Raw genomic sequence first — 24340 nt, forward strand, 5'->3', positions numbered from 1 at the left:
GAGGACACCAATAGATATACTCGGCCCACAGCGATGCAAGGTGTATGGTCTGGACTGGGTGAATAATAATACGAGCATCTTCAACTGCAATTTCATAGAACCACAGAAACGTTTGAGTTAGAAAGAACACTTGAAGGCCATCCAGTCCAGCTCCTCTGCAGTTCACAAGGCCAGACTGGATGGGGCCCTGGGCAGCCTGGTCTAGTATTAAATGTGGAGGTTGGTGGTCCTGCATGTGGCAGGGGGTCTGGAGATTCATGATCCTTGAGGTCCCTTCCAACCCTGGCCATTCTGTGATTCTGTAACACCTAGAGCTGAGTCAGGGTGCTCAGAGCCCATATATCCCAGTATTGGAGCATTATGCTTCTCAGTTTTTCATGCTATAGGGTTGTAGGAGCTGTGGAGAGGCTGATCCAGTGCTTCAGTACAGAACTTTCCCCACAGCCTCTTAATTGCCTCCTGCTAGGGATTAAGAACAAAAAAACAACAAAAACAAACTCCAAAACATACCCACACATCTTTCATAAAAAGAAGCCTGAGATCATTAGCTAACATTTGGAAGTCCCTCAAATTAACATGCGTGAAGGACTGTGGCCAAACTCCCACTGGCTCTCATAAAAGCAGCAATCAGTCCTTCAAGCAAGATTCTCTACAGAATAACACCCAGAAGCCCCTGCAGAAGGGATTTGCCAATCTCACCATCTGACTAGATTAAAAACAGCAGTAACAATGTGATAATTGACAGGAGAAACTTCCCTGACAAGGAATGAATCAGTGTTTATTTTTAGCCTTTTCCCCCAATGCTTTATTTAAACTAAAGATTAACTAATTATTTCCGTCATTATAGCGTCCTCACTAGCAACAGAAGGTGGCAGATCCTTCTGTGTCTGCTGGTTTTCTGCAGTTCTGTTACTTCGCGTTGGCTCATCCCTTGAGGTCTGCGAGCACCCGGGATGATGCGGTTGTGGTGGTATTGAGTTTTCGCTTGGCCTCACCCCTAGATGTAGTACCCCCACGATCGCTGTTTTTGTTTCTTAAACAGTAAGTTTCAAAAAAGGTTTCTGAAAATGGAAACTGTGATTTTCCACGTCCCACCTTTGCTCCTAAGCTTTTCTTGAAAAACGAGTCAGCGGTAATCCTGTCAACGCATCTCCCCACTGCAACCTTTTGCAGTGGCAGAGCACTCCCATCCCAAACAGATAGCATGTACAGGAGCCAGCAGTAAAACCTTATCTAGGGAAGGACAGCTCACCTGAGAAAAGAGTGGCAGAAGATTTGTCACAGAATAAATACAGGGAAGCTGGTCACACTGCCAGTGACACCGCATAATGCCTGGGTCTGCTCATAAGCTTTTAGCTCCTGCTTTGTTTCAAAGCTGGAGGCTTGATGTATTTTTCTTAGAAGTTGAATTGTTCATATCGGTTTCACTATCAGAAAACGAATCACATTATGGATATCGCTGAGGGTTATTTCGCTTTTGTCTACTGCGGAACAAAGAAACATAAATGGCACTTTGTTTCATTTTTTTGCGTATCTATAGTGTGAGGATCACTACAAAAACATTTATGTTTTACTGTTCTCTCACAGTCTCAGAGCAGTTGTACCACACTAAAATCTTAAACTTGTATCAGTTTTAAACGTAAAGAATGAATATGATTGTCAGCATTCAAGTGCTTGTTCTCCAGTGGAAAGTGTTTGTACATAATTTTTTTCCATACTTCTTAATATTTCAGATAATTTTGGATGTGACTACTTGTTGTAAGCCAATTCCAGGTAAAATAGTTTATTTTTACTCTTTTACTGCATACCCGATCACTCTTAACCAGAGTAAAATGTCCTCAGAAGTGGAAGATGATAGAAGTCATGGCAAAATACCAGCTTCTTCATATGCAGGGTACTGGGCTCTTGCAGGGTTTAGAGGAAGGTCTTCAGATGCTGTATTGCTCATAGGGGCAAATTGGATCTTTGGTATCTGATCACAGTGCAAGAGATGCCTCAGAATGGAACTATACCCAGAAATAAAATATCTTTCCTCTTATTTCTGCATCTTCTGAGAAGACCATTGCAGAAATGGCTGCTTATTGGGATGGGCTCTCTGTCTTGCAGGTATTACCTGTAATGGTGACCACAGATCCCCAGATAATTTAATTTCTGTTTAGAGGCAAGATGAATGTAGAAGACAAACAGGAACGCTGTACAAAATGATTTAATCTGTGGGCCATCAGGCCAATCAAATCTGTGAATCATTCACAATCTTTCATATGCATCTGCATTGCAAGAGATACAGCTAACTATAAAGGGAACATTGCAGATGGGGGATAGGTGAGATGGGCAATAAGGTAGGTCAGTAAAGTCTGCATCAAGTACATGTTTGTTAAACCAGAATTTATTTTACTGGCTAGGGGCCAAGCCCAAAAAGTAAGGGTTCAGGGCAGAACTTGAGCTTCTAAATCTAAACCAGAAATGGTGGAAAACCCCAGTGAGCTGAGCCTGACCTTGCACCAGGCCTCAATTCCCAAGCCAGCTGACATTTTTTTTTTAGGTAAACTATTCAGCCGCAGAGAGCCTCTCTGCAAGTGCCTGGATTGCTCTGGTTCAGCAGGGCCAAGCAGCTTGGAACTGATGTGGATCTCAACTCAGTCAGGAACTAAAAATGACGTGTCACTCTGTGCATGTCCCCAGAGCAGCTCAGTTCAAGAAGATAATCTTCAAATCTCTCTAATGTATGCCAGTGGGACCGGGTCTTCACAAAAGCAGCTGTGCCTGTTTCCTCTAGAAGGAGTTTTTCTGTGATATAGTACAGTGGATAAAACATTTATCTGGGAGGTGGAAGGTCTGAGTTCAGGGCCCGTTCTTTGCAGATCAGACATCTGTTGTCACATTGATGTCTGGGTGCATCAGTATTCGCCTGAAACCAGCTTCAAAGCTCCATCACTCTCATTTGTGAGCCTGGTGAGGCTTTCTGTACAAGAATGCTCACATTAGCATGTTCACCACGGGGTAATGCCATGGCTTCAGAGAGGGCTGACAAGCAGCAGGTTATTGGCTGCAGTCAGCATGCGTTGCGATGGTGGTGGTACCTCTGAGCCCAGCAGCTCACCTCCGGCACGTTCCTGCTTTGAAGCAAGCACTACTCTCCACGAAGTTACTAATTTTTAACAGAAGTGCTCATCACAGGCCAGCAGTACTATTCGGCATTGGGTTGTGCAGCCATCAGGTCAGTACTCGCAACCCATACCAGTCACTTGTCTCCTCACTGAGGATTTCACCCATGAATACACATTTAGGAATATCCGCTGGATGGCACTCTTGTGCCATTGAGTATATAAGCATTTGTGATTTTATTTGGCTGCAAATACAGACGTCTTTCAAAGACAAAGAACTGAGTTAGCTTCTGTATGCTGTCATAAATTTGGAGTGACTTCATGTAAAGCATTCAATTTAATTTAGAATTGCAGCGTACCTGAGAGAAGAATGCGAACCAGATGTTGAGAAGCAGTATTTTGGTTATTGATTCTGCCAGTAAAGTTTTGAACAATTTATGAAGCTTAAATTCAAAGAGCAGGCAAAGAGGCTGTGGTCAGAAAAGACCAAGGGCACACAGCCTCAGTTCTTCTGTATTGCTGGAGGCTGCACTGAGTTCTAATAACTGACCCTGTTGCTTTTACATGCCAGTGGTTTTTACTCTTAAACCTGCTGTATCATACACACCATTCCATAAAGATAGAAGAAAAATCTTTTATGGCTGGCTGTAAAACAAGAAGCTACCTTAATTCTGAAAGTCAACATTTTAAATCGTTGTTTTAAAGTTTCAAGTTTCTGTTTGGAGAATGTTTCAATATTTTCTATTCCTAAATACTAGGGTTTTATTTTGAAACATTTAAAAAATGTCTTGATTATTTTTCACTTTTTTTTTTAATTAAAAATAAGTTCTAGTTTAACAAGAAGAATTCAAATTTTGGATTAAATCTGCATTTTCTAAAAGTTGTGACTATCACAGGACTCTGATGAAATATAGTCATAGCCACAAGAACCCTTTAATAAAGATAACACATTTGGCTTAGCTTACAGTACATGTGTTGTGTATCAATGCAGGGCATGGAAGAATACCAGGCATTTTCTGTAAATACTTTTGAAGATCAGGGAAATGTCGTCATGAAATTTGTGCTTCTGCTTTTTCTCTCTTGGTCCTCTCTTTCCCCTGTACAGATCTCCAGTTCTCCCAAATCTGAATCTGTACACCACTCTGAATATCAGGAATCCTGGTAAGTTCAAGCGCTCTTTCAGCAAAGTCACTTTCTCTACTTCCGTTTCCTCTAGAACCGGTGAAAGAGCAGTACTTAACATAAGTTGAGGCACTTTCTATTTTGGAGCTGGTAGCATATCTCTGGTTTTGGTAAGAGAAGGAAGCGCCAAGGAAGTGGTTGAGTCACCATCAATGGATGTGTTTAAAAACCATTTGGGTGTGGTGCTCAGGGACATGATTTAGCAGAGGGTTGTTAGTTGGGGTAGTATGGTTAGGTTGCAGTTGGACTTCTGATCTTCAAGGTCTTTTCCAACTTGAGCAATTCCATGATTCCATTTGTAGCACGAGAATAATACCACACTAATTCTGTGATGCTTGGCAGATTTCCCTGTGCTGAGTGTGCTCAGAGGGAAACCTGGCAGGATTCAGGTAAGCATATTGAAGGACGCCTATCCTGCCCTCCCTAGTTTTGGTTTGTTCTGGGAGTCTCCATGGGCCTAGCACAATTTGGTCTGTCTGGGAAGATAATATAAATTAAGGAATGGCTTTTATGGCTTTTGAACAACTCAGCAACCTGAATCTGTTCAGAGAACAGGATAGAAACTTCCTACACTTCTGCCCTTCCATCTCTCCACTTAATGCTGGCACATGCAGCAGTTGAAAGGGTGATCTACAATCACCCTATAAAGAACATGTATCTCCCTTCACTTTCTTTATGTTCTGTTTCCATTTGTTGAAGAGCTGGTAGTTAACTTTTTTATAAAGATTTTTTTTTTTAATGGTAACACCGTAGGGTTATGTTCTTATTTATGGTTTCTTTGCACTAGATATTGTAGATACTGGTAGCTGAGAGAGATGCTCTGTCACAGAGAGCTTACAAGCTCCACGTAGCACAAGTGGAGGACTGGGGGCCAGAGAAATCAAGCGGTTTGCCCAAGGTCACATGCTAAATCCGTGGCAATGTTAATCTACCCAATCTGATTATCTAATGCATGTAGGCACCAAGGCATGTTCTGGTGTATGTGTGAACCACAGGAATGCTGAAACTGGGGAAGTTCATTTCAGGTTAAAAAAAAAAAAATATGAGAGAGAGTAACAAAGAAAGAAAGAATAAGAAAGGGATGCTTGGCACTACTGGAAGACTTGCAAGAAATTTTCACTTTTCCATTCTTTGAATACTTTGGAAATGCATAAACTCTTGGGATCTGCATTTTAAAATGTTGTTGCAAACTGGAATAACATCTGTTAAATGCAGCCAAGAAACATCTGGTTTTCCCTTCCCAGAACCCTGTGCTGAGGCAGCCGTTTTCCTGTCAGCTATGACGAGGAGCGAAATCAGTTCAATAGGTCAGTCTGTTCTCTCTATTGCTGAGTGCTACGTTTCCTAATAAAACAATGGCCAACAATGAGAGTAGTGAGGGGAAAAAAGATTCTCTGTAATGTACATATTGGTCTACAAAGCCAAACAACAAACAAACAAAATAATGTTTAGCTTCAGACTGAGTTAAATAACTGGTAAGAGCAGAGCTATCAAGCATTAGAAAGAGCACTTAGGACTGTATGGAACTGTAAGATTTATTAATCCAGCAATGGTCTATCATTCATCAGTGGGAATAACTGTGCAAATCTCACATTGGTGGTTGCTGGGCTTTGGATTTGGCTCTCTCCAGTGCAGTGGCCGAGGGGAAGCTGGTCACCAGCATTCAGTGTATTCATTGCAAAGCTGTTGTAACTCTCAGCTCTTGAATGAGAGGTGCTGGCAGAGCTGTAGAGTCAGAGATGGTCGATGCCTTGTATCACCATGCCTTCAAGAACTGCTCATTTCAGTGGAATCAAACTGAGAACAACTAAGGGGCGAAACACAAGAGGAGTTCAAAGGCATCAAGTAGAGAGGACTGTGTTTATGTAGGCATCAGTTCTTACATATTTCAGCTCTTGGCACTTTGATAATGCCTTGGACAAAGAAATGTTATTGAGAATTGCATCATTTCCCCCTTCATCTTTAAGAATCGAACCAAGACTCATAAAGGCATTTAGATGCTTGAGCTTACCCTGAAATCTTCAGACATTAAGATCGTAAATAATTTTGAAAGCATGTGCTGAGGTCTGGTACTTAATTTCCAAGGAAAATCTGTATAATTCAGCTATTAGATGAGGTGGGAGAACCCTCTGTATTACTGAGAATTTTTGAAAAGCTGGAAAAAGAAATTCTGTGACCTTCTTCTATGAGCATTTTGGTGAGGCAAAATGGCAATGCTTTTGGTCATCAGAGCCATATTTCTTGAATGTAATTTGCTACCACTCACTTGCCTGAAAAGCAAAACTAGATAGGAGTAGATTTTTTTTTTTTTTTGTCTCAATTGTGACTTTTTCCCTTCATTGTCTCTGTAATTATAATACTAAGGAAGTGAGTCCTAATCTGAGTTTCCAAAATGGAATTAGAGATGCAGTGCTTTCTGTGGCAGGGCCTTGCAAAGTGCTGATGGTGTGAATTAGCTCCTGGGGTCAGGCTTATGTGCATAGAGGAAACTTGCTAGAGGCCGATAGAGTGCAGGAAGGGAAAAGGGAGTTGTACAGCCTGTGGGCAGTTGCTAGCAGCTTCCTGATACTATTTACTTGGTGAAATCTTTTGTTTCCTTTAGAGCACTGTTTGTCTTTGCTCTCTCCATCACCAGGGTTGAGTGTCTGCATTGTTCTTGTGTCTGTTGTACATTGCCCTGCACTCTGATTCAGTCTGATACTGAAGTGACTGTTCCCCAGCCAGTCTGTTGTTATCTAAAATCACGTAGTGATATGGCCCACTCATACCCCAACTAAACTGCAGCCAAATGCATTCTTTAATTAAATTAAAATCTGGTCTGACTGCCAAGACTGTGCTGTTGTACTTCATGAATAGCAAGGAAGGGCTACAATACATGCATATGGAAAATGCTGCTGACAATGAATAGTTGGGAATGGAATGTACCAGTTTACTCTGTCATCCATGGGTTTGTAGCCTATTTTGCTCAATGTTGTCTCCATCTGTTCTCTTTAGCCTCACCTGATTTTTGTATTTTGTATTTGGCACATATGCATGTATCTCAGCAGAGTTAGGGTTGTGTGTTTGGCATATCAGCGTTCAGAATTGCTGTGTTTTACAGAATCACACTCGACATTTATTGAAGAACCAGTGTTAATTACAGAAGAAATCTTACATGCTGTGAATGTTTCTACACAGCTTGTGTTCCAACTTAGTCACACTGGTTGATTTCGGATTTTCTCCTAACTGGAGCTTTATGTAGGCACGACGGACATCTAGTGGCTCAGTGGAATATAGCAAATGTAGATAAGCTCATGAAGGTGTCGGCAAAGCAGTCAATACAGCAAACATCGAAGATCTTCCCAGTGCTCAAAGTGCAATTTGAATATATTAAATGACTTTATCTTAGATTATAATACTGTAGGATTCGTTTTATTTTTGTGTTTCTGTCTACTAGTGAAAAGATGAGCAGATTCTGAAATGTTTGTAGGTTAAAATGTATTTGCTACCTATTTTGAGGAGGACATATTTTTATTCACTAAAAGAAGCTGGGTAATGGGATGGATGGACAACAAAGAACACAGACCCTACATAACTTTTTTTCTTTTTAAAACAAATGATCATTTTATTCATGGTAGTTCAGTATGTGATTAATTAGACCAGGTGATAACTGATCGCTTACAATGACTATGAAGAACTGCCAAAAAACTAGCTAAATGGATAATTTCTCTTTTTCTGCAATGCTTTGTCTATTTTTAATATGTAATTAATTATTTACTTTAGCAAGAAGCCCAGTCTGACTCATGTTTTCTTTTCCCTCCTTTATCTTTACTCTAATCAGTAACTATTTGTTATTTAATTACTTTTGTTGCAAAAGATGAGATGCACATCTTTAGAGAAGCAAGAGTATCTATATCACGTTACAAGCTCTTTTTGTATTGTGAGCCTCTTTATTTTAGGTTTATTATTTTGTCTTTTTGTATTGAGTGCTGAAAGTCCACATTGACCTGAATGATGTCAATCTATTTTATGGCTCAGTCCAGGAACAGTTCTTGACCTTATAACTAAAACTGAGAGATCAACATCCAATAGTCAAGGGCTGTTGGCTCAGAACATCTCCCACTCCTATCCCACCCTCACAAAATAACCAGTTTAATTTACACAGGAGGAAGTTAGAGTTGGCAGCAACATGACAAAAGGATGCAGCCTGTATATAAAGAGGGAAGCTTCTCCACAGATGAGATGAGAGCAAATAATTGCCAAATATTAAAACAAATAGTCTGGAGAGAGCAACAGGAGGCATTCTGTCTCACCTGAAATGCTGATAAAACCTGGAAGCCATAGGAGTGTGATCAGACTAAAAAAAAACTAATCACTTGCTATTTTGCAAAGATGTGTAACTCAAGAGGCTTTTTCTAAGGATAAGAAGTGATGACTAAGAAAATCTGTTGCTAAACAAGTGCCTTTTGTTTTTGTCTTCCCTTTTTGCTCTGAACAGGCAACGTAGAAGCTTGTAGGCCATGGTAAAACTAAGAAAATCAGCATGAAGCAAGCAGAGAGTTCTCCCATTCTGATGGCCCACGTCTGATGGCCCACTGAGGTTCAGAGAAGGATTCCCAACCCATCTCTGTGTCTTTAAAATGATACAGGAGCAGTTATCTAAGCACTGCTCAAGATTGTGTCAGGACCGTGGGACCCAGAGACTGATTCAGGCTGATGTGGAATAGGGTTGAGTTTATGGAAGTCATGGGTTCACCAAGGCTCACTGGAAGTGACGACTTTATAAAATTTTTGGGATTAACAAGTAGCAACATACCAAGAAATTGATAGCTTCTGCATTATTAAGATTAACAAAGGCATTTCTTTGGACAAAGGTATAAGCAACCTTCATTATTGTGATACAAATCCTAACTTTAAACTCCTGAGGCAGTAGTGCCCTAGAATGTACAAGGTTATATTGCTGGGGTCCCACTTGTCTCCAGATTTTTCAACAATACTTAATTGGGCAGAGACGCTACAATGAAAAGAGCTTCCAGAAAGATTTTACTGTTTGGGCCTTTAGCAATTGCTGTATTTTGGATGTGAACATAGATATACCAAAACCCTACTTCTGGCAACATTCAGACTACATTTACCAGTATTAGGGAAAATTTAACCAAATTCATTTTAGCTGACAAATCATTCAGTCTTTCTAATTCAGACATTTCTGGGAAAGAATGGCAAAGCTGAAGTATACTTGACCAAATGAAATACTTGATGCAAGTGGGATCTATTATCAGAGTGAAGAAAAAGAAGCGGGCTGGTGTTTTAATGAATGTTGATTGAATGGGAAGGTAACGGCTTCTTAAACCTCTACTTTTGTCACTGCAAGGTGGTGGTTACAATCTTACCGCTCTGTTGATTGATAGGGCAGTCCAAAAAAAAAATAAATAAATAAAAATAAAAATAAAAAAAAATCTGAAGTTACATAAAATTCTGCCTGGGTAATTGCCCTTGTGAAGAGATTTAGGAAAGTTTAACAATCCTGTACTGGCCCAAGCTTAGATGAAAAGAGAGTGTACTTTTGGGATAGGTTGGAGTATGTCTTGCACGGACTGTGAGTGAAAATGGTAAATGGGAGAGCTGAGATCCAAGAACTGACATCCCTCAAGCATAAGATCTCTTACTGTGCTGGAAATCGGCCTGGAATTCCTCTGCTTTTGCTTCTGCTTTTGTTGGAGTGCCAACAGCAAAAAAACTGTGACTGCTAAACTCAGGTTTCCCCTCCTGCTGCCTTACTGCTTTGACTTTGGAAGTGATGGGTACATATTTCTAACTAGTACAGACAAATACAAATTTCCTTTAACTAATCTTCCTCTGGCAAGGTGAGTCATCTTACAGAAAAAGCTGTTTCTGCTTGTTCTCTGTTCAGATCACAGTCCAGTCCAAGCTCCAAAAAAGGCCAAGCCAGTAGCAACATCTCTGACCCTCTTTGTTCTCTCATAGTACCTGAGGGAAAGCTGGAAAGGCGTCTGTAGCTGCAAGCTTTCTGCAGGGAATGATCTTCCTTGGAAATTACTTTGAAAGAAGCTGGCAAGGATCCTGGCAAGAACTTAGCCTTTTCTGTCCATGCTTTCCCATCTGTCAAAACATGGCATAAGCCTTCCCTCATTCACAACATTATTGTGAGGATTCATCAGTTAACACGTTTACATCACTGAATGGGATTTCCTATTCTAAATCACCTGGACTTCAGTTCCTAGGAACACAATTGCATGTCACCATTCTTAAAGACCTTTTCTCATACCCAAATTCTTCTTTGCTTTCTGCTACTGCAGAAATGCAGTTGATGCTAGAGTTGAACTTGGACACCTGAAAACAATTTCTACAGTCAAACTGAATTTTCCTGAGCAATGAAGTAATCAGCAAAGGAAAAGTAATTCTTCAATTTCTGATTTTCCTTTTCATTACTGTTGGAAATGATTTATTCATCATTGTGCTTGTGACTAAAATTTCTCAGGACTTTTCTGACTCCTTGGTGTTATCATGAGAAACAATCTTAATGTATGTCATGAGGAACAATCTTAGCATATATTTATGAAACACATTTCATTTGAGAGATGTCTCAGAGGATTAATTGTGATCTAAAGTGGAGTTATCTATAAACATAACTCCACTGCAAATATCAAATGTGTCTGTTTTGTATGCTGCTGGAGTCCTACCACTTGCCACAAAAAGGGAACTGTGTCTGGAACAGAACACAGCAGAAGACCAAAATGTTTTCCAGTACCTCAGACACGAAGTGTTCTAAGCAACTGAAATTGCATAGGCAACCTAGGAAAGCAAAATGGTCTGCAAGCATCTGTAATTAACTTCATGACATAGCTATCAATGTATTTTTGGTAAATTTGTTTTAGGATGTCAGCTACTGAGATCTGGAGGTGATGACCACAGTTGTAGTCTTGCTGCTTTTTGATCACCCACATCCTACCCTCTCACACACATCCTACCCTGGCCTGTGAAGCATGCAATTACTTTCTCTTTCCCTGCCACGATCCCTCTGCATCTTTATTTCTCTCTTACTGCCTTCTATAAAACTAAACTCCTGTTGTTTTTTTTCCTCATTTCCACACATTGTCATTTCTTCCCATCTTTTTTCCCAAACTCTGAGCTACTTCTCCATCCAATAGTCAAGTACTGTGTGCTAACATAGGGGAAAAAGCACAGTCTTACATCGGCAAAAAGGAACAGGAATTACACTTCATATGAACTTTACAGAGAAAGTGCTCAAACCCTTCAACAAGGTGCCCAGTGAAACTGGAAGTTTCTGCCTTAGGGAGACTGACAGGCAGACTGAACAAGGCCCTGCGCAACCTGATCTAACTCCAAAGTTAGCCCAGTTTCAAGTGGAGAAAGGATTAGATGATCTGCAAAGGTTCCTTCTCGCCACAATTATTTTGTGATTCCATAATTCTAGCTTGAAGGAAAATAGGAAAAAGAAGTAAAAATTCAAGAGAAAGATGGTTTTCTGGCAAGAGAAAAAAGGAATACCACAAAACAAACCAGAACCATGCAGAGTTGGTCTGCTTTTCATCTTGCTTGCACTGAAGTAATTCAGGATGGAATCAGATGAATGTTAAAATTAGCAGAGAACCAAGAAGAGAATCAATACCAACATACCTGTGGTTACTTAAGTCTTGCTTTATCTGCCTGAACTTTAGGCCATGGGAGCAGAGCAGGGGAATTCTCAAACTCTGCAGAAGTAAATGTATCAGTGATTTTAATCCTCATTCCTCGATCTCTTAAATAAGTCATTATGACTACAATTTTCGATGTAACCCATCTTCACGGTGCAGGACAACAAAGGATGATTAAACCTGTAAACAGAACTAGCACTAATTAGAAAAGTTCCTGGAGTCTTGATGAAGAAAACAGTTTTGTGTTCCAGTTTATTTCCCTATTACTGTTTTTAAAACATAGAACCCCTGAAGGTAAGCTGTTAAACCAAAAGCCAATGCAGGAGCTTGAAAATGACAGTGACTTACAATGGGTGATCTTAATGCTGAATATGGAATTAATTGCATGAAAATATCACAGGAATTTTTTAACACAAAAAAGGAAATCTGAAAGGCAAGCGAAATGGCCTAACAGAGTGTTTAGCAATTCCAAACACAACGTAAAAATGTTGTGTACTTTAGAATGTCAATTTTCCCCTGATAGTGTTTTGTGAGGCTATAACAGAAACAAAAGTATCCTGGCAACATGTGAAAATAATTCTATATTAGTCACTTGATAAAACTGGACAAAACAGATAAGTTTTCAGGCATGCAGGTGCTTCTTTAGGTCTGATCTAGAAACTGCTACTTTCGAAGATAAATTCAGGTTACAAACAATTGTGTCAAGGTAGGATATCTGCTTTGCTTTGAGTGTTTACTGATTTCTTTTTTAAAGGCTTGGGAAATAAATGATGACCTAGGAAATAAATTAATAGCAATACAGTCCTGTAGATGGGTAATTATTTCTGAAGTAAGCTTGCAAATTAGAAAGGGACCTAAGTAGTAAAACTTATCCCAGCATGTCTGCATAAAATCACATTGACTTCCCATGAGATTTGCAAGCCTTTTAGCTTATGTTACTTTAGAAAATGTTAATTGGAGTCCTAAGTCACTTAGGTGCTTTAGATGATAGTATTTTCACTGGAAAAGGCAATAAAGAAGTGAGGGTAGGGCCAAGGAGTGGATAGATGCTCTCGAGTCTGCTGGTTATGCACTCCAAGCAGCGGCTGTGGGAGCTGACTGTGTGCAAATCATTGTGTTTAGCGAGGTCAGGGCTTGAGATGTCATACACACAGACCGTAGAGGGATCTGAGCAGTGCTCTAAGGTGGCTCATTTGTAAAACATCTCTCAGGCTAATAATGAGGTAAATATTGTTTTCCTAATTTCTCACTTCTATTTACTGAAACTGTTTTGAGAGAGGGTTGGGAAGGCAAAGAAGGAATGTAATTCTCTGTTATTGGCCATTCAGGGGTTTTGAAGGTGTTACTTTTTCAATCACCTACAACAGTTTCCTAGTTTTCACAATGAGTACATGATATCATATCCTGAGACCTTCCCTCTTCATGCAGCTCTGCAAAGCAAGAGGAGGAGTCCGGCTCTGGCCAGCGTTGCCCTGCTCAGAACACTGGAGCTGCTCCTACCATTCCCTGCCTGCGGCTCCCTGGGGAACCACGGCTCTGGGACAGGCTCCCTTGGCACGGTGAGTATCAGCTATGAAAGCAGACGGTCTAACTAGCTGGTGAGGTGGCACTGGAGAATGATCACCTCCCTGTGTTTGTGTATGTGTGCAGTCAGTGACACAAACACACGTGAAACGAAAACTCGCTTGCATTTTCCAACACTGAGGTGAGAAGCAAAAGCTGTTTCCTGGCCCAGCTGGAGTGAGAAAAAGGAGAGCAGAAATGGGGAGGGCTCTTGGGGTACAGGGACTGGCTTACAATAGGGGCAGGGTGCAGGAATAGGACAAGGTGCATGCACCCTGTGAGCCAGCCTGGTGTAGGCAGACAGGAAAAAACAGCTGCTGAAATTTATGCAGAAGAAGCTTCAAAGTGAGCACGTGGCACTGTTTTAGTGCTAGATGACAAGCACCTCTTGTTTATTCTTAATTTGGTTTGCCTTAATGAATGCAGTAGAGCTAGCTAGTAATAAATGATATATGAAGAGAATAAAAGAACTAGTTTTCTGTACTGGTCTCCACTCATCCTTAGGGCATACAGGCCAAGTAAACATATGAATAGTGAGTCACTGATTCCTTTTAATACAGCTTCATAACCCTTGCTGTTGTGGTTTCCTCAGCACTTCTCCATCTTGGCCTTTTAGCTCTAGAGTGCAGAAAGAATGGAAGACTAAATTGTAAGGTTCTGCCACTCCTGGTGGAGGGCCCAAGGTTTTATCTGGATGTCTCTGCCATGCTGAATGGAGATGTATTAGCTATATTAAATATATATTTATGATTGCAGTGTATGAGTAGCTTAGTATGTTCTGGAATTTACATTGTAGAGATGTTATAACGAAAGCAAGTGATCCACTTACATTTATATTTACTAAATGATCTTGTACAAGTTATTTCTTAATCTGGAAGATTGCTTTTTAAGGAATGGAAACCCCAAGGGGCACTCGACAGTACCAGAGTAACAAACCAGCCTCAGAGCTTGGTGAGAAACTTAAGATGGTCTACCTACAGGCCTCAGTCTGTTTTGAGTGGAACCTACAGAAAGCATCAGTGATGTTTAGGAATATAAAAAGTAACGACAACTAGGTTTAGAAAAGTGCAAATAAGCTGCATCCTTTCCACAAACAGTCTTTGGTACAGGCAGCCTTATGAGAAACATGTAACTTGTGAATATATCATTGATTGCACTACACTATCCATTTCTCCTTTGCTCATTGTGGGGTTTGACTGGTTCATTTCTGGGGTCACAGAACTATGGCAGTAGAAATTGTTGCCTTGCATCACCTCAGCTTCATTGAGCTTGCCGGGAATGGAAGGTACACAGTTCTCTTCAGTTAGGAGTTGCCAGACCCTCTTCTGTTGCAGACATATTTAATTTTGCAGCAGAACAAACTTGCTCTTTCTCACCATATTCATTATAAAAGGTTGTTAGGGTCATGATGCCCTGGGACTGCCACACACAAAGCACTTTGCACTCCCAGCCTGCAGAATGGCCTGTGCCAGGTGCGGTTAAATCAGCTGCCCAACAGACTTCACATTTTGTTAATGCTTATCAGCTAGTAGCTGGCTTGTGCTCTGCAACACAGCTGTTTCTTAACTCTTTTGTTTCATAGAACATCACAGCAGACACTCACATCGCCATGTAATTGTTTGTTTCTTGAATTCACTGAGACCTTCATTTCAATGTTTCGTGGCAGTGGGTTCAGCAACAATGTGTTTTCTTTAAGAAACGTGACTTCCTTTCTCTAGATTTAAATCTTCTGCCTTTTGCTTCCATTAATGCAAATCTATTTCTGGATCATAAGAGAAAAAGCCACCTTTGTCCTTAATTGAAGAGAGAATCATATATTTTTCTTCTTAGTTGTAGTTTAGTCAGTGTCTAGTTTGTTTGCATGCTTTTATTTTCAATTTATGAAGTTTTCAAGGGCTTCACCCGCAGTTTTTCCTGTTGCTAATTATTTTGTTGTCATGCTTAAAAAATTCAGAGATGAAAGAGAAGTGAGTTTCCTTTATAGAAACCACCCAGCTCTGCTCCTGTATCCTGTTTATAAATGTGTTTAATAATAAATTTTCCATCACCTTACATCCAAGAACTTTTAGGTGTGCAGCAAACATTTAATTAATCTCACAAAGAACGTGTGAGGTAGGTTTCTTCATTTTACAGGTGAGATGGAGAGAGAGGCAGTTAAATTAAGTGACTTGACTAATATCACACTGTGAGTCAGTGCTAATGCTGAAAATAGAATTTATGTCTCCAGGTTCCCTGCCCGATGCTTTAATCATCATACCAGACTTCACTCTAAAGTTGAGCAAATTCCTTGAATGATTAAAATAAGGATTCTCAGTTCCATGTTGGATTATTATGTTTTATTTCATGTAAACAACTGAAACATTTGCAAAAGTCTTCCATGCTTAGGACTCTTTTAGTCTTTTTTGTTCAGATGTAGCTTCAGATACCAGCTGCATATATTTTGAAAAAAAAAAAAAAAGATAAGGAACACACTTAAAACACACTCATTGATGTGAATGCAGGAATGCTGTTGTTCATACTTGCAACACCAGTTCCTTAATAATATCTAATTAATAATTAATAATATAATTAATAATATTTATCGCTTCAGTAAATGGAGCTTTGTGAAAGTATTGCCCCACAGAAAGAAGAGTGACTGCTAGTTATGCTGTCATGAATGAATGAAAATGTAGCCTGAAGCACAAAATAGCAACTGCATCTACAGGAAAACCTGCTTAGACACGCAATTCTGAACTGTATCATCTCTGAATAAACTGGTGCATAAAGATGTACAATCCTTGAAAACTTGTTTGAACAAATAGTACCCATGTTCGGGCTAATCTCATGCTCCAGCAGCTTTATAGCTTTTTGAGCGTAGTCCATGCATTTGTTTGTGTTGATGGAACATAAAATATTTTTTTCCAATCCTCACTGTCTTACCTGTTTGATGGTATTCTTCAGTACGGGGGAGAATAAACAGCCCAGGAATACATACTGGGCATAAGGCAGAGGCCCAGGAGAGGTAACGGAGCAATACTGTCACCATCCCTTGTTCCCTATTAAACCTGAGTATGGACACAGCTGCCTTTTACACAGACTTACACAATGCTTTGTATCACGTAGTACTTTTGCTACCTGTGAGACAAGCAGCACAAGGCTGTGGTCATCTCCTAGATTTCTGTAAGGACTTTTGCTGCGTGTAACAAGTGGGGCATTGCTGGGCAAAGAGCCTTTCAACTTAACTGCACCTTAACAACAAAGTACCTTAAAAATTCAACCACTTAATTTTTGAGTGCAAATTACACTCCTAGGTGTTAAATCAGCTGTATTTATAGGTGTCATGCTGTATTTATAGAAACAGCTCCAAAGTAGTGTGATGTATTGTAAAGTAGTGAGAATCACTTCCTGACTACTTAGCTGGAGTTAAGCAGAAGGTTCCAGGTAACAAGCCATGGGATATGTTCCAGAAGGCCATCCTGTCTCCTTTCCAGGGTCATGTTGTGTTCCCTTTGGGTTTACCCTCTCTTATCATTTGGGCTCTGCTATCAGTAGCCAGATGTCACTAGTCAGTGTTGCTCCAGTTTTGCTTTCCATTTCTGTTTGAAATAAAGGTGTTTTTCTTGCAGACTTTGTAGAACAACCTGACGGAAAGGGATGAGCAATTTGTGAAACTACTGTGCCCATCTACCAGGTCTCAGAGATGGTGCCTCTCCAAGGGGTTGTTCAAAACTAGGCATGGATTGCCTGAATTGTCTGGTAGAAGAGACCTCTGTGACTTTCATAGACTTTGAAACCAAACCTAAAAAAGCAATGCAAACTATTAAAAATATTTATCTGGCTGCTCACTCGTGTTCCCTTTTATCAATAGTTCCTGTGACTAAACCACCAAACGCAATGGTAATAATGTCTGAGGAACTGCAAATGCAAATGAAGCATTAGCTAATATTTGGGGAAAATGAGGCTTGAAATTGGCACTGTGCCTAGGTGTTCTCTTCCAGGTTGGGAATAGAAAGAAGACTTTGTGATCTGCGTGTCTGAGCAAAACAAAACCAGCTGAAATTAAATACACGACTTTAGACAACAAGCCATGTATAACTGAGTGGACATCATAGCATTTTGCATGTTAAGTTCATGAATGTGCTTTCAGTGAAAACCTCCATGTACCCTGCCTATCTCAGTAATCTCATCCCTGCTCTTTAATAGGTCTATCAGCCTCCTTCTGCTGATTCAGCACAGATAGGAAACATGTTAGGAATGTCAGTTCTTTGCAGTGGTGGGGATTATGCACATGGCAACAGGTGATGTTTATGAAAAATATATAACTACTTTCTTCACTGCCCATAAGGCAGTGAGAAAGAAACTGAGGTACAGCCATACAGCTACTCTGAAGAGTTAATACCATAAATACATTACGTACACTTGCAGAACTGAGAAAGCATTTGTGGCAGCATGTTTCTTACACATTAGAACTGAAAATGGAACTGAAAAGAAAGTGAAAAGAAATGCATACTGAGGGAGTCAACCCATTTAATCACATTGTAGAAATAGAATGAATGGTACAAGGCCAAAGAATGCCACAAGTGACGGAAAAAATCCAGTATCAGTTACCTTAATTGGACTAATTATAAAAGGTGGAGTTAGCAATGCAGGCAAGGTACATTTTTCCAACATTCCTTATTATGTGTTAATCATGGCACTGTAAAGATCCAAATATCTTGGATCGTGTAACTTGCTAAATACCACTTGCATGTTTCTTGCTGGAGCTCAGTGCAGCAAGGCAAGTACAAGCTGAAACAGCACAAATGGGGAAGGACTTCTTTCTTTATTAAAACGAGCAGTTTCTGCTGAAACTAGTATTGCTTGAGGACCAGCTTGTGGTTCCAAGTGTCTTTCAGTGCTGACAGCTGAAGACAGTAGCTCTGGGCCAGGAGTTAATGTTTGCTCCTTGCTCTAATGGGCGGATGTGTTTAATTAACCTTTGTTTCTGCAGAAGCAGACTTTCTGGCAAGCTGTAGGAATGCTAAAGAAGGGAAATCTAAACAGCAGCAAACCCAGGCACATTCTATACATCTAGTGCTAGGTAAAGAATGCTAATGCAGACAAGTACTTACTGTTTCCTAGGAGATCGATTTGTACAAGCAATTTTTGTGAAATAAACTTAATATGGCGTTTCCTTTGGGACCTGCTTCCAGTACTTTCACAAGACCCGGCTATGGTGCAGTGTCTGGTTAAAGACTGGGCACAGTTCTTCAACTGGGGGCTCACAAAAGTCTGTATTCAAGGAGGAAATATTCAGCTTAGTATTTCTTCCTGAGAGCAGGACCTGACAGCCGTGCTGCTTGTGCCATGTCCAGAGTTGGCTTCTACTTCAGCTCAAACAGATCCTTCCCAGAGTTTCCAGCAAAGTGCACTTCTTCAGGTTTATAGCTAATTTTTCAGGAAGAGTATGGTAAGTCTTATGCAAAGCAAATATGCTTTGCATAAAGTTGCTGGAGGCACTGCTTTTCATTTGTAAAACTAAAGCACCGTAGATTACAGTTCATACTAATATACCACACTCCCTGGACACAATGTCCCTAGGCCTAACTCTTTGTTTTCCTAAAAATCCTCAACTTCGTGTGTTTTGCAATTGGACAAAATAGAGCTTATCTTCTCTGACCTTCACCAGCTCCACTGTCACAATAGCATCATTGTTTCCTACCTCCTCCCCTTAATAAGCAGTACCCTCCATTCTTCTCACTTCCTTTCTGGCCCAAAGCTTTCCCTCTGAGTGACTTTTTAAAGCTCTGCTTTGTCATCTATTCTTGTCAGTACTGTGATCTAAATTCCAGCCTCCTTCAGTCCTGCTTGTCTCAGTGTCAGCAGCCAGGACTCTAGCTGGTTTTCCTCAAAAAGTGTCTTTTGAAGTTGAATGGTGGACATAACTCTCCACTGTTGAGGCCTTACAAACAAGGTACATTCCCAGTTGACATAAACATTTAAAAGACGGTATTTTTCTCGCTAGAACTGAACAGTAGCATCACATTATCATTACAATCATGAAAGTTCTGCCTCTATTCCTTGCTTGTCATGGGAGGAGTAGGGAAGAAGAGTGAGTGGAGCTCCTCTGCAACCTAATGCTCCACCCAAGCTCCCGCAAAACCTACAAGTATAAATGTGTGCATGGTGGGAGGGGTGGAATTGTAGTCCTGAGCTGTTATTGTCATCTCAGTGGCCCGTCCTTGCACTGGGATCTGACTCATGCAGCCTGTAGGGCTTAGCTATCCTATTAATATACTTTGTGATGCTGTAGGTAGCACTCACTGAGATGGAATATATGACAATACGTGCCTTTCTATTTGTATTTTTTGGATTTTATTCTTTTTTTTTTTGTTCATCTATGTGTGATGCATGTACTCAATTTTTCTGAACAACTGCAGGATTATGTCACTTGCAATTGAGGAAATAATTACAGTAAGTCTGAATTCTGCTACAGAATCTGTGAATTCATCCCGCAGGCTTTTTATTCAAGTTAACATATCCAACAGGTTCTGGGTCCTGTTTTCCTTCAGAGGAGGAGGCACAGTGATGAAGGGAGTTGCTGACCTTGGAGCTGATAGCAAAGCTCCTTTGCTAGTGAGAATAGGTACTATTCTGAGGTAAAAGAACAAAAGCCAGTGGGAAGAATTATAATATTAGTTTAGTTTTAACATGACCAAAGTATGAATTACAAAAACTAAAACCTCTAGCTTAAGTACAAGTTGAAACAATTTATCTTCAGGAAAACTCTCTAAGTAAGGGACGGAGATGTAGAATCCAGCTGAAATTTTGCTTGAAGAAAAGTGCTACTGGATGTGTCCATGGCTCAGTTTCTGCACATGCAGCCAGTTAAGGTGCAGTAGAAAGGTACATTAACTTCCAGTCGTGCTAAACAGTTACCTCTCCTAATTTTGATGGATAGCAGTTAATCACATTTTTCCTCTTTGGAAGAAGTATGCATTTCTTTCTTTTGTTAATGTGTCTGATAATGGCAGGGGATTTTTCCGAGGGTAGTTTTGCAACAAAACAGTAGCTTCAGGCACTCAGTAAGAAGCCAAATACAGGGAAAGGGTGGAGTGAAGTTGCCATTTGATAATGGGAGTAATCTACCAGAAAGTTTCCTTATCTGTCCTCGGTACTTGTTTTTCTGAAAGAAACTGTGATGAAAAGGCAGAAGCTATTCTTCTCTGCTGTAAATTCTTTTCTGATAAGACTTCTGGATGAAATCACAATGCTAACTTCATTCAAATCCTTCATAAGATGCATTTTTTCCATAAAGTGTTTCTATGCTAATCCACTAGGCGTTGCTATTTACAGCTTTAAAAGAAACAAAGTACTTAACCTGAATTGATTGTAGATTAAGAATTACTGAGTGTATGTCACATAGAAAAGCATAGTCTATGGAAAAAGATCTATTTCATCCTGGCAGTCATTCTTTATACTGTGTTTTAATTTCTTGCTATTGATTGTAATCTCTATAGGAAAGGGGCGTTTGTTTTTATGCACCTTTAAGACATGATATATGTCTAACTTTATGTAAATCAGTAAAAATCAAGAAGGAAACGAGCTAATTTTATAATACAAATTAGCCTTGCTTTGAATAGCAGTCAAACTCTACCGTCATCCCAGTGTAAGTCCAGATTTGATGCTGAAGTCACTGGAATGGAGCATGATCATGGCTCTTAGTGCAAAGAAGCAGCTAAAGAGGGAGGAGGTCAGTAATGTTGCCTCTAACAGATTCATTCCTCTTATCTTAGAACATGCGTATCTTAGAATATGCAAAGGTTAAATAACCCAGATCTTGTATTGAGGACATGCTGCTTTGTGCTTTAAGGTAGTAATATAATTCAGAAATACAGGTATGCTCTTTAACAGCATATAAAGCAGTGACACCCAAATCAGGCACTACTTTAACTAGTGAGGACACAGCAATTTCAAATAGGGTCCCAAGGCAAATGGAATCCATTCTAATCATGTATTTACGCCAGTATTTGGGGTTGCATTAAATTCTTGCTCTACCATCTCTGTAATTTTCTGCTGTGAGAAATTTGGGGAACTACTGTTCTGTCAAAGACTGGGTGGGTGGAGACTCTATTTCCTCTGAGTCATCAGAGGGAAAAGTCCATTGCTGCAGGAGTGAAACATGTGAACATGACAGCTGGAGTTGAAAAAATCCTCACAACTCGGAACAGATTCAATCTGTTGATATAGCCTATTTCAAGTCCAACAGTGTCACCACCATTGCCTTTTAAATTTGTAATTAATCTATATTCTCAAAATATTATGTTGCTATAATAATTGTTAACAAAGCTATTTTAAACAATACTCCACTGTAAGTGGAATACTCACTGCTAGGTAACCTGGCAGTTATTTACGCATGATATACAACAGATTAGAAGAAAGGAATAAGATGACTACTTCAACCAGGAATAACTGGACCTACTTTTATTATTTTATTTTTAGCAGAGCGTGCAGGAACCCTGTCTGTACAGGCAGAGGATGTTGGAGAGGCAGCAAGCTGGGAGCAGGGAAGGAAGGCAGTGCTTCCTGTTGCCTGTTAGCAAACTTGGAGGAAGGAAATCATCCTGCCTCATCATGCTAAATCAGCTAGAGAATCCCTCAAACTCAAACACAGTAAATTCATTGCTCTACCTTTTTTAAACAGAAGGACATTCAAATTTGTCTAGGAAAGAGAAGCTGTGATTTTTGTATACAGGTGTGCAAAGCACTCCCTGAACTTCAGTCCTCTGTAGTGCAACTTGCTAATCTGCTCAGGGAAGCTGTGGAAGTAAAAACCTGAGCGCTTACCTGTCTTTGTTTTGTTTCCCTTTATCAAGCACTCTTGATCCATTTTCACTTCCATATGTTACATAAGTATTTTTATCACACCCAGCAAAATCCCCCAGCTGAAAATTATTTTCTTTTAAGCTGAATGACTGCTATGTTCCATTTGTTAATTGGTGAAATTCAGCTACATCCAGTGTGGTGATCACCCTATATAGCACAGTTTAAACAATGGCCTGTCTTCTTACACAGAATCACCCTAAGCTAAAGCCACTAACCTGGAGGGGAACATCCCAGTTCAGTCACTTGCATCTTGTCCAGAAGCTGTCAGTTCCACAGGCAGTTTCTGAAATATCAGTATTTTCATGAACCAACCACTTCTAACCAGAGTCTGTTGTTTTAAACGCTTATTAGTAGATTATGTTGTCCTACAGCATTTAGACAAATTTCCACAAATGACAGCTTAAACAGATTTAAAGTTGTCATCCCCAAGGGGCAGCTCTACACACAAGTTAAATTACAAAAACACTTGTAAAAGTTTTGTTAAATAATATTACATTGGAATTTGCTCAAACCAGTGTATATAATGAAGTCATACAGACTAGAGTAAATTAAAACAAGAACAAAACCAACAAAACAAAACTTTAGAAAGGAAAAACATACAAAAAAGATTGCTGATGTTAGGCTGAATTCTCAGCCTGTTTCGTTACTATTATTATTACTGTTCATCAAGGAATTTCCAGACAGATTTCTCTCTTTTGTATTTATGATTCCAACCATTACTTTCTTAATGCTCATACTCTTTACTAAAATTTTCCCTCTTAAAACTTTCTTAGGCCACGCTATTTCTGCTCAGATTTGAATCAGCAAAGCAGAATGTTTCCTGTCCTTGGAGGGATGAATCCATACTGGATATTAGGAGCCTGTGTCAGCACTAACAGGATGCAGACCAGGAAGCTATGAACAACTAGAGCAAGAGTGGTGATGTTGTGGCAGAATTGGAATGAAATGTTTGTTCACAGGACAGAATAAGTAGTGGAAATAAAATATTCTCTATATAATGAAAATAAGGCTCCCAGCAAACTAGTTTGGTAGATATGGAAGTAATCAGAAGCTTTGGAGAACATGGTTAAGAATTGAGAGTATGAAGAGTTACATCCTGCAGTAGCACACCACTGGTACTCTGATGGAAAATCAGTGGTCAAAAGTCTGGAGTCTAACAAAAATGGAGCTAGAATTAGTATTGGTCAATTAGAATACAAATGGACTTGAACTCTACTGGAACGCAAAGCGTTACTCTCAGGGAGCTAACAGTGCATATTGACCAAAATGTAAGTAGGAACTCGCCCTGTAGTGTGGATCTAAATAAGACCAGAGGTAGTCACAAGTGTGGTGCCATCTAATGTACGGTGGTTCTGAAAGCTGCTCACCATTTCCTAGGTCTGGACTAGCATGCATTCCTACCTCTTCCAGCAGCTGATAGTATTTAAAAATAGTAGCTTTGATATATCTCAATTAATATCATATTAAAAAAGCAGGAAAATACAATTCAGCTAAGTGTTAAGGTGAACTGAATTTTACCATCTCTTCCTGAAGTAAAAGCTTTTCAAATTATCCCCAGAAAACCCCTGGAGTGGTTTAAGAAAAGCCACAAGGAAACTGTTGCTGAGCCTTCAGTGCTGAGAAGTCCAGGGAGCCCAGCTGATCCAAACAAAGAATTCTTTACATGCTAATCAAAAGAGAGATTCAGCAGGTGGCCACATTGCTTAGGCTCTGTGAAAAGGAACTGAAAAGTGAGAACTACATCAAACTGAATGTAACATGGACATGACATGACTATTGCATTTTGCATTTGACATAATGGATATCTTCAGGCACAATGGGCAAATCCATAATATTTTTGCTTTCCAAAGAACATGAAAGGCTGCCTTTTCTTGAAAGGAAAGTTTCATCTGCCATGAGACTACAATAATATCTCAGGCTTACTCTATACAAAGATCTTTTCTAAATTTACAAGAAAATAACTTGTTTGATTAAAACATTTGCCAAAAAAAA

The 24340-nt window shown here is 39.8% G+C and overlaps 1 long non-coding RNA gene across 2 annotated transcripts; it reads left to right on the top strand.

The window, feature by feature from the left end:
* The first annotated feature begins 275 nt into the window (after positions 1-275).
* Positions 276-19826, top strand: LOC116216829. 2 transcript variants are annotated; one of them, XR_004160358.1, is made up of 5 exons: positions 276-1773; positions 4210-4265; positions 5531-5593; positions 13370-13500; positions 17110-19826. It is a non-coding gene; the product is annotated as an uncharacterized LOC116216829 (long non-coding RNA). The 2 variants fall into 2 exon arrangements; XR_004160357.1 differs by having other exon boundaries at positions 13370-19826.
* The last annotated feature ends 4514 nt before the right edge of the window (positions 19827-24340 follow it).

This window comes from Meleagris gallopavo, chromosome 7 (genome assembly GCF_000146605.3).
Source record: "Meleagris gallopavo isolate NT-WF06-2002-E0010 breed Aviagen turkey brand Nicholas breeding stock chromosome 7, Turkey_5.1, whole genome shotgun sequence".
Lineage (NCBI taxonomy): Eukaryota > Metazoa > Chordata > Aves > Galliformes > Phasianidae > Meleagris > Meleagris gallopavo.